Raw genomic sequence first — 10,826 nt, forward strand, 5'->3', positions numbered from 1 at the left:
AAAAATCTCTGTTTTGTTTATTAAGGCATACAGTTTCCCCTCATCCATGCATTCTTGCCATTTCTCCTTTCTCCTTAGTGTTTTAGAAAAAATAAAAAAATAAAAAGCTGTCAAAATAGAAATGAGTATTGAATCATTTCTTAAATTAAAAACCCAGGTAATTAAACATAGTGTCTCATTACCACTCTTCAGTCATAGTGTCCTTGTCATACTGGTCCATTGGCCCTGATTAACATTCTCAATGTTCCCTATTTTCTGCATCAGAATTTATAGATATAATTAATATGCAGAATAAATGCATGTAGAATTACACACCAGAGTATTCTGGGGTAATTTGTTAAAAACCTATGTGAAACACCTGACCAATCATTGTTTAAACCCGAATAATTACATTTGCCCTCATTTCTTGAGTGAAGACAGTTTATTCCACAAAAGTTGGTATTGGTTGCTTTTAGAGAAAAATAAGAGTAGATCCCCAAAAGACCCTACTAGAAAGACAATTTGCATCTGGGAGCAGCAAAAGCCAGTGGCTCCTCAAGTGACAGAGAGCAAGAAGGGCCCCACAGCCAGTGCCTTTCCCATCACCCTATCCAGAAGCAGGGAAGTTGGGGGGCACTGGGGAAACCCCAGTCCTGGCTATGTGGGCACCTCCCTGGGGCTGAAAACCACCCAAGGTGCGGGCCCAGGTCAGTAGAACCCAAGGTGAGGCAGGGCAGAGAGCTGTGGCACCATGACTGCTGTGTCAGCACTGGGGCAGTGACAGTCAAAGCTGGTGACATGTTTAGGGCTATCACAGCTTGCACACCACCACCAGCAAGGGCTGTAAGCAGGAGCACATGACATTTATTCGTTCAAAATCTCCCAAGTTTCACAGTCACTTAAGGAATTTTACCTGCTACATGGAAACCCTGTAACATCTAGTTAAAGGTCCTTACATTAATTTATTTTCCAGCAGAAGTCACAAAGACAAAGGAGACAGGTTTTTCATAATGATGCACGGTGGGAAGAAGGGACACAGTAAGCATGAGTTGAAATATTGAGATTGACTAACGGGAAATTTTTTCACCATGAGGACAGGCAAGAGGTTACTCAGAAGGGTTGTGTAGTCTCCTTCCTTGAAGATTTTCAAGGTAGAAGTGGATAAAACCCTGAGTGATATCTCATAGTTGACCCTACTTTGAATAGGAAGTTGGACTAAAGACCTGTTTAGGTCCCCTTCCAAACTGTATTATCCTATGACGCAATGACTACAATGACTGTCTAGTATAGGAGGTCTCAAAATTTCTCTACATGAAGGTTTTGGACTTCTTACAAGGCCTGTTATGAGGCAGTTCTACAATTCTTTTCCAGAATATGCTACGCCACATTTCCTCCTGACCAGCCAAAATTGGAAATCACAGCTGAATTACTCAATCACAAAAAAGTCGAGGTTGGAAAGGACTTCTGAAGATGTCTAGTCCAATCCTCCTGCTCGAGTGGGGTCAACTAGTACAGATTGCCAAGGAAAAGTGACATATTGTCAAGGAAAAGCTGGTGAAGGGGCTGGAGAACAGGCCTTATGAGGAGCGGCTAAAAGAGCTGGGGTTGTTTAGCCTGGAGAAGAGGAGGCTGAGGGGTGACCTCATTGCTCTCTACAACTACCTGAAAGGACATTGTAGAGAGGAGGGTGCTGGCCTCTTCTTCCAAGTGACAGGGGACAGGACAAGAGGGAATGGCCTCAAGCTCCGCCAGGGGAGGTTTAGGCTGGACATTAGGAAAAAATTCTTTACAGAGAGGGTCATTGGGCACTGGAACAGGCTGCCCAGGGAGGTGGTTGATGCACCTTCCCTGGAGGTGTTTAAGGCACGGGTGGACGAGGTGCTGAGGGATATGGTTTAGTGTTTGATAGGAACAGTTGGACTCGATGATCCGGTGGGTCTCTTCCAACCTGGTTATTCTGTGATTCTGTGATTCTGTGATATGCAGAGAAATTTTTCTATCATTCTGCTGTTAAAGAGAAATCCTCTCCTCCCGTAAAATTCTTGTTTAAAAAAAAAAAGCCACAGCACCCAGTGACTTCCTCACCTGCAAACACTAGTGCAGAAACCAATCCATCATCTTTTCTTCTCTGAAGAGCAGAAATAATATTCTAAGCACAAAATTGATATAGTCTGAGGACTGTACAAGACCAACAGAGGATGACTGCAAGGAAAGACAGATATTTCCTAGGGAAATAGAATGGATCTCATCTTTTCAAGTTCTGTCTTAAAATGTCCAAGTAACTTTTGGGGACTTACATTGTTTTAACTCATTTAAACCTAACTGCAACATAAGTAGCTGAAGATAGGAGGCAAATCCTTCACAGAAAAACCAAAAATAGTGATATGGAACCGTAAGTTGGAATTGTCAAATACTGTAGTAGCACAGCACATCAGGGCTTTGTTGAAAAAGAAACATTTCCTGGGACTTGATATTTGTGCAGTTGTCTTCCTATATTCTGAATGATAGCTTCTGTCCACATTAATATAGGCATAGGAGAAAGTAAAAAAGCAATTAAGTAATTCCTGAAGTTGTTTTGGAAGGTGAATTTTAAACATACTAAAGAATAGAATTAAAATTGCTAGATATTCATACAGTATATTTCTTCCTTTAAAGAGGTTACGCTCTCTCACCTCAAGTGCTCAAGGATTTCTTAGGAACAGATTAATTTCAAAATTCACAATCTCTAGTCAATATTTTATACAAAACAGAGGAAGTTATTGTTTTTACTAAAGATCTGAAGATTTACTTTTTCATTTTCATAACTCAGGGGCTATCATTGTAATTTAGATAATTGTTCTGGATCTAACATATAATATAATGTTTCCTAGGTGAATTAAAAATATAGAATTTATAATACTCTAGGACTCTCTTTCAGGGTAGATAAGTTTCCTAAGGTGTCATGATATTCCTTGTAAAGTCTTACACTAGCCAAACAAAAATTAATCTCTAGCATTTATGGGGTTAGCTCTCATCCTCCTTAAAACAGAAGTTATCTATACTGATAAATTAGATTATCCCTGCTTTTTTCCTCTGGAGATGAAAGACCTCTGCTGTTGCCTGTAGAACATTGAGACAAAGGCACATAAATTCAAAGAGAATGGATCTTTCCTCCACCAACTCATAATAATATAAAAGGGAATTGATTTGCAAGACTATAAAAGACAAGAAGTTCTTTAGGAATAGCCAGCAGGGATTCACCAGGTGCAAACCATGCTTGACCAGCCTGATTACCTTCTATGACGAACTGACTAGCTGTATGGACCAGGGGAGAGCAGTGAATATGAAACACCTTAGCTTTCATGAGGCTTTTGACATAACCTCTCACAATACCAGTTTGGAAGCTGAGAAACTATGGGCTGAGTGAACTGTTTGATGGATCAAAAGCTGGCTGGACACTGGGCTCACAGTAACCAACGGCTTGAAGTCTGCTTGGCAGTCAATAACAAGAAGGGAATCACAGAGTTCCTTCCGGGTCTGACATCATTCCTTATCTTCATCAGCAACCTGGGTGATGAGGAAGAATGTGCTTGCCATAAGATGTGAGAAGAGTATGAAATGGAGGGGAAATTGATATGCTGAGTGGTAGAGTTTTAATTCACAGTAGTCTTGAGAAACTTGTGAACTAGATGAACAGGAATTTACTGAAGCTCAGTCAGAAGAATTGCAAACGTCTGCACCTAGGAAAGAATAAATTCATGTTGGAAATGGCTGCCTGAGGCACAGCCCTGCCGAAAGGACCAGGGGCCATGGTGGATGCCAATGTTAATATCAGCCATGGTGCAATCTCCCTGTGAAGGCAGCAAGACAATGCTGGGCTACATTAAGAGAAGCATGGTCATCAGGTGAAAGGAGTTACTTTATTGAAAAGGCCATATCTGGAAAGCTGTGTTCGGCTTGGACTCTGCAGAATGCTGAGAAGTTTAAAAGAATCCAGTAGAAGTATATGAAGATGGTCAGCACTTGAGCCATTAGAAGAGGTTGAAGGAACTGGGCTGGTTTAGTCTGGCAGAGGGTCATGTAAGTGTAGGTCTAATAACAGCCTACAGCTACTTGAAAGGTAGCTACGACTGTGGAGCTAAGGTCATATCAGATATGGCCGATGGAAAAACAAGGGGCAATAGGGAGTGGTTTCACTGCCATGGTTTAACCCTCCTCCCAGCTTGGTCAGCAGCTAAATGTGAGCAGTTGTGGGTTACAATCCCTGTGTCCCCCAGGGAAAGGGGAAAGGAAAATGAGGGAGACAGACTTGTGGGCTCAAAACTAAAACAGCTTTAAATGAAACAATAATAAAAAGGAAAATAATATTAATCAGAAAATAATATCAATGAGAAAATAACAAAAAATATACAAATATACAAAAACAGACCCCCTAGTCAATGAGTATACATCACCACTGATGCACTGATGGACTCAGCAAACAGAAGCTGAACTGGGGAACTGGATTCAGGAACGCACAGATCCAGGATTGAGGGCAGGAGGAAAGATGAGGTCCCTGTTAGGTGCCAGTCACAGAAGAGGTCTGACCCTTGTGATCCCTCACTTTTATACTGAGTAAAATATAAATGGAAGGGAATACCCTATTGGTCAGTTTAGGTCAATTGTCCTGCCCACTCTCCTCTGCAGGCACAACCCTTTTTCATCCCCTTGACTTAAGGCATTTCACCAACTCAAGGTTAACTCCGATCTCCACAGGGATAAGTACAAGCAATGGCCTATCTGCATACCAGTGCCCTGTTACTTTGGTGATAATCATAAAATTCAAGCATTACCACTTCTAGAGACAGATGATGTCTGAAAAACCTGTAGTTAACTTTCAGAAAATGAAGCTACTTAGAAAAGGCTTATCTGAAAAGTTAGAAAATTAATTCTGCTTTACCTCAAACCAGAACATGCGCTTAGAAAGATTGATAGACAATTTCTTCACTGGAAAGATAGTTTAGCACTGGAATACATTATTCACATAGACAGAATCTCCATCCTTAGAGGTTTTCAAGACTGGCTAGACAAAATTGTAGTTAACTTGATCTAGAGTTGATAACAGTCCTGCTTAAACAGAAGAATGGACTAGAAGGCCTCCAGAGGTCTTTAAAATCTTAATGATTCTGTGAAAATCTATGAAATACATGACACTGGCCAGTGTAACTTGCTTTTCATAGTAATGCTTGGAAGGGTTATGAAGTATGCAATTTGTTCATAAAGTGCCCTGGAAAACATAACCACAGTAGAGAAAGGACCAATCCAAAATGGCAGGATTTCCCTTTACATTACACGTGTGAAGAAACAATGGCTTAGGACAATACTTTGCCTATCTAGGAGCTGCATGCCTTTACTGGATTACAAATCAGCACTGAAAGACAATTATTTTCATAGGCAGAACATGGCCTAGACTTCCATCAGAAAAGAGCATGAAATGCCATTCCCTTTCTATATACATAGATGCATTAAATTTTTTTTTGTTTTATAAACGTGGTGCCTTCAACACAAGGGTGACAAATGTGTCTAGTATTTGCTCAGAGATAAGTATAATGAACATTATCCCTCAATTTTTTGGCAGCTCTCCATGCAAGTATTTTTTACTTCTTTTAAATGAGACTAGTTTGCCACAAAAAAAAAAAAAAATTAAAGGATTGATAAACTACAAATTTTAATAGTTAATTAAATCTGTAAGGAAGTAATGAGATACTGAAATTTGCTCATGTTTTTTGATATGAGTATGACACAGTCTTGCATTCCCGTGCCAAGTAATAAACATATATCACTGAATTTAGCTTCTCCTCACTAACTATGAAGGAAACCCCTGGATATGATGCCTGCCCTGGCAAGGTGTCTTTTAAAAAGCCTACTTCCTACCATACACGTTGTTTAATATCTGCGTATTCCAATATTATACTAAACACATAAGTTGGTTTGCCTATTATTAGTTAGTGATTTCAAGAAGAAATTTATTTGCAACCTGCATTAACTGGTGGGATTCACCTTATCCCCTTTGGCAAAACAGTATTCTTTTTTAGTCATTGCACTAAAACTGAACCACTCATCAAAGCCAAAGAGCTACTTAGTACTGCCACTGCAGTCATTTGGACTTACTGAGTTCAACGTTATTGCTAGTTACATATTGAGAGCATGCAGGGAAAAAAATGCCAGTTTGTAGTGGAATTATAAAATACAAAAATGACTCAGGAATAGTAGAAAATAGTAGAAAGTCATACTCAGGACTGGTAAAAAAATACTGAATTCACTACTTGCGTCTACATTAATAATTTTTTTTCAAAAGGGAAGGGCAGGGGCTCAAATACCAGCCTACACTGATCCATAACATTTAACTGCCAATATATGTACTTCATCAACAGTTAGTACTCTCCCAGACAGTGTAAGCTTGAATACAGTCTGCAGGATAAGACCGGTCAAGGACTGTGCATTGTGGATACCTAATTATACTATGGTTCATTTTATTTTCTACCATGGGCACAACCTTTAATTGTACAAGAAAGCTGCTAAGGAGAAGCATCAGCACTGTATTCTCCCATACCCTAAAATCAGAATGGGTACCAAAACCACAGCTAGTATCAGATAGCATCAATGCAGCTAGTTTTTCCTTACTCTAGAACTCTCCTGTTCTTTATTCTTCACCATATACTCACTTAGCTTCTCCTTCAAGAAGCAATAGGTATGTCTGGCATTCAGTACTGTAACCGCAGCTTATGTAGACATTCTTGATGAATTCAAAATACAGAGCTTGGATACTGCTGACTATGCAGCCACCAGCTCAGGCTGGTGGGTAGAGTTTTCAACCAGTTTCCTTTGTGGCTTTCCCGTTGCAGCTAGAATGTTGACAGTACCTGAGCTAAGCAGCTTTTAGTTGGGTCAAACTTGTTCAACCCAGCTGCAGCTGCTGTAACACAGACATATCACAAAGCCCAGCACTTGGAAAACATAGAGATCCTCAAAAGTTTCTCTCAGCTGCTGACCAACCCTGGAGCCCAGGCTGGTAGGAGGTCACAGATGGGCATGCACAGAACAGCCCACATACCACTTCTGTTAAACAGAAGCTGGCATCATGTGCAGACCCCAGCAGCACAGAGATGACCAGTGGCACCCTCACCCAGGCCCAAAATGAACCCAAATACCAAGCACACTCAAGCACTCAGCCCCACAAGTTAACAACCAGGGGCAAGTTTACTCCCTTAACAAAACACAGAGTTTCCCTCCAGCGATGCTAGGCAGAGGTCATCCAATTCTAAACACGTGCATACACAGTGATACAATCCCAGCATGAAAGGTATTGAATGTCTTCCACAAGCAGAATGTCCAGAACTGGATGGTGTATCATAAAATTATTGCAGCACTCCTACCTAAATCTAATATGCCAGGGCAGGTCTGAGTAGAAAAAAAGTCAAACTTTGCAAAGGATATAGATACAAATTCTCAACTCATTGATAATAAGTACCATTACAACTTAAGTGCCTCAGAAAAATCCAACCCTGCTAGCATTTTAAGCTCCAATCTTAAATACTCTAGAGCTTTCAGGGTGATGTTTGCTCCAATAAGCTATCATCTCCTGCAGTTCTAGTAAAGTTTTTATTACTTTCACATAAGTAGATAAAAACATTTTAAGCTTTTGAGATATGAGAGAACAGCAATAATGTCTGCTTTTTCTTTTTCATTTTCACTCTAATAAAACAAAAACAAATAGTCATTCCATGCAAAAATGTGAAAAAAAAGCCACACACCTGGGATTATAATTGGTATCATCATACTTCTATGAAACAGGATCTTAACTAGCAGAGGCTGCTCAAGAGTCCCACTTACAATATTGAAAACAAAAAACAAAACCAAAAACAAACACAAAAAAAGCTCCATTTCACTTAGTGGAGATTAATACTCACTTCATAAAAAACCCTCCCATTTAAGCTGACATAAAAGTATTTTGTTAAGGCTTAAACAGCTGCCCTAGTAAAACATTAATTTCTCAATTGCATCAAACTAATTTGACTTACAATAAGTGGGAGGAACAGTTTAATTAGAACTATTGAATATACTCTGCACCAGATTAGATTTTCTTCTCAGCATCAGGCAGAACTCATTAAAAAGAGAACTCAACCTTTTGCTCATAATTACCTTTGGAAGACCAGCACTGGAGACAATTTTCTAATAGCAGAAGAGGAACTGCACAAAGCTACCACTCAAATGCATCTATTAATTTAGGTTTATTTTCTGCTCAGCCTTCCAAAACTAATTATTTAACACTGAGGTTAGGAAATTGGAGAGCAAGCCTCAAGAGGAATGGGGCAGAAGGTGTCATAAAAAATACCATTTGACCCTCAAAGGGGAAGGAAAATTCTAAAAAAAAAATATGTTTTTGCAATCTCATAAGAAAAAAGGTTCCCCGAAGAAATTGTATAAAAGGAAGGCACTTCAGCATTGTTTTTGTCTCCACACAAATGTCCTACGAGATTGGAGCTGTATGGCAGATGAAATTCACTGTTGATAATTGTAAAGTTATGCATATGGAAAAACAAGAGGTTTGATGAACTGAGTGACAGGATCTGAGTTGACCATAACTAGCCAGAAAATACAACACAGATTTTCTCTATGACAGCAAGTAGCAACCACGTAAATAACCACTGAGAACATCTCTGATGAAAAGAACATACATGGACAAAAGCATAAAAGTATGGTTTCCTGCTCTGTATTTATTACCTAGAAGGCATACTCTGACCTCAGAGTACACACAGCAATGTTCATACAAGAAACTGTATGGAGCCACGAATTTAGATTATATCTAAAACTCAACTTTGTGCTTGTGAGGAAACTACTTTCACGCCATGTAATTCATCATCATCTAAATGACCAGCACAAGGTTCACATACCCATGTTCCTGCTGGATACCCTTAAACCAGATGGTATCTAGAGGAATGGGCACTAAAGTGATTACAGTAACTATGTCAACCAAATATTCTCCATTGCAGGAAGCAATACTTACACCAAGTTTAAGGTTTGCTTTAGCTATGCTTAAAGATCAAACTAAGGAGTCTTAATAGAATAGAAAGGTCCTCACCAACACCTCAGGGAGGATCCTCAGCATATTCCAAGATTCACTGCTATTTCTGCAGATTGTTTAGTGACTGATCTGTGTTGTCTTGCAAGCAAGAATGATTTTCTTTGCTTAATCCAGCAAATCTCTGTCCTGCTGCCATTCAGCTGTGCAGATTGTCATAAACATCGCTTGCTGTTACTACAGCTGCATCATGCATGAGAGGCTGCTATTAAGAAATGTATAAACACCTTTTAAAAGGCCACTTCCTAACTTACTTTGATGGCATCTTGACCTATAACTTTATTAGCAATCAATTCTTGTTCCACTGCATAACCTCAAGTATTGGTTTCTTGATAAAACAAAGAAACAAGTTAATACATAACATTGTTCATTACCAGGTGCTGCAGAATCCTGCAAATATTTCAGAGGTTATTGTTTTCTTTAATGAACATGTCTAAATTGGGCTTCAGTACTGACAGTACTGCTCTATACATTTAAAAGCTACAGTAACATTACTGTTTACAATTACCATATACGTTTCATCAACTACTTCCATATAAGCATCAATAACAAAGTTGGGCAAGAGCACCACATAAAAACGCCTTTCTGATTTAATACTTCAAGAAGAGTAACTGTGATGGCTGGGGGTCTGGCAACAAGGAAAACATTGAACCAAAACAAGAAGTACGGAGACTGATGAAAGAGTCAGCACTGTGGCTGGGCGATACCACTTAAAATCCTCAGATACAGTCTTGCGAGAACCCTGCACAGGAGTCCTGTCCTCAACAAAGCATTGCCCGAAAGCCACATGAATTATATCTTGTATCTTAACTGGCCAAAATCAGCACAAAACCACAGTAATCTCTAATAATATACTACTTAAATTTTAGCCCAGAATTCTGTCTTCCTTAGAAAAGCAAATTGGATTTATATTTTTCATTTCACCTCATTAATTCTAGTTTTTCTTTACCACATCTTTCATACAGCCCCCAAGCAATCTATTCATAAAATAAGAATAATTATACTGTACCATGACAAGAGTCTCAGATTCGCCTGGTAAAAATAACTACTAGACAGGAAGCCTATGGCTTCACGGTATTTCCATTTAGTGTAGCATATCTTTCCTTTAATTTCATGGGTGAATGGGCTGATGGGCTGAAAGAGCTCCTAATTTAGGTCAACATCAGCGAGACAAGAAGCAAACTTCCTCTCCTTAGAAAGAGACTTGGAATCGGTTCAGTCAGGCCTAAACTTTTTATATCCTTCACAAAGATGACACTGATTCATAATTCACACCAGAGAAAAGCACAGGAAGACTACTCTGTATTCCTGAGGACAGCAAGATTTGTTCTTAGAAGAAAAACAAAGAAAATGCAATTTAAGGAAACCCTAACTATAGAAAAGATAATATGTTATGACAAAATCAAGGAAATTGTACCTAGAAAAATGCATTTTTCATAGCTGCAATTCAATTATTACGATGTACCTTAAGGTGAGGCTTGAATATAAATGGAAAGAAACAACATTAAAAACTAAATCATAAAAATTACTGTATTTTATGGTGTTTCACCAAAATTACATCTAGCAAAATACTCAATTACATAGTTTCACAAGCATAATACATATGAAGATTTGCTCTATTATTTTAAGCACAAAAAATCCTTATGACAGATCCCCAAGGCCAGGTTGGATGAGGCCTTGGGCAGCCTGGTCTACTGGGAGGGGTTCCTTGACCATGGCAGGAGGGTAGGAATTAGATTATTTTTAA

Source organism: Phaenicophaeus curvirostris, chromosome 3, assembly GCF_032191515.1.
Source record: "Phaenicophaeus curvirostris isolate KB17595 chromosome 3, BPBGC_Pcur_1.0, whole genome shotgun sequence".
Lineage (NCBI taxonomy): Eukaryota > Metazoa > Chordata > Aves > Cuculiformes > Cuculidae > Phaenicophaeus > Phaenicophaeus curvirostris.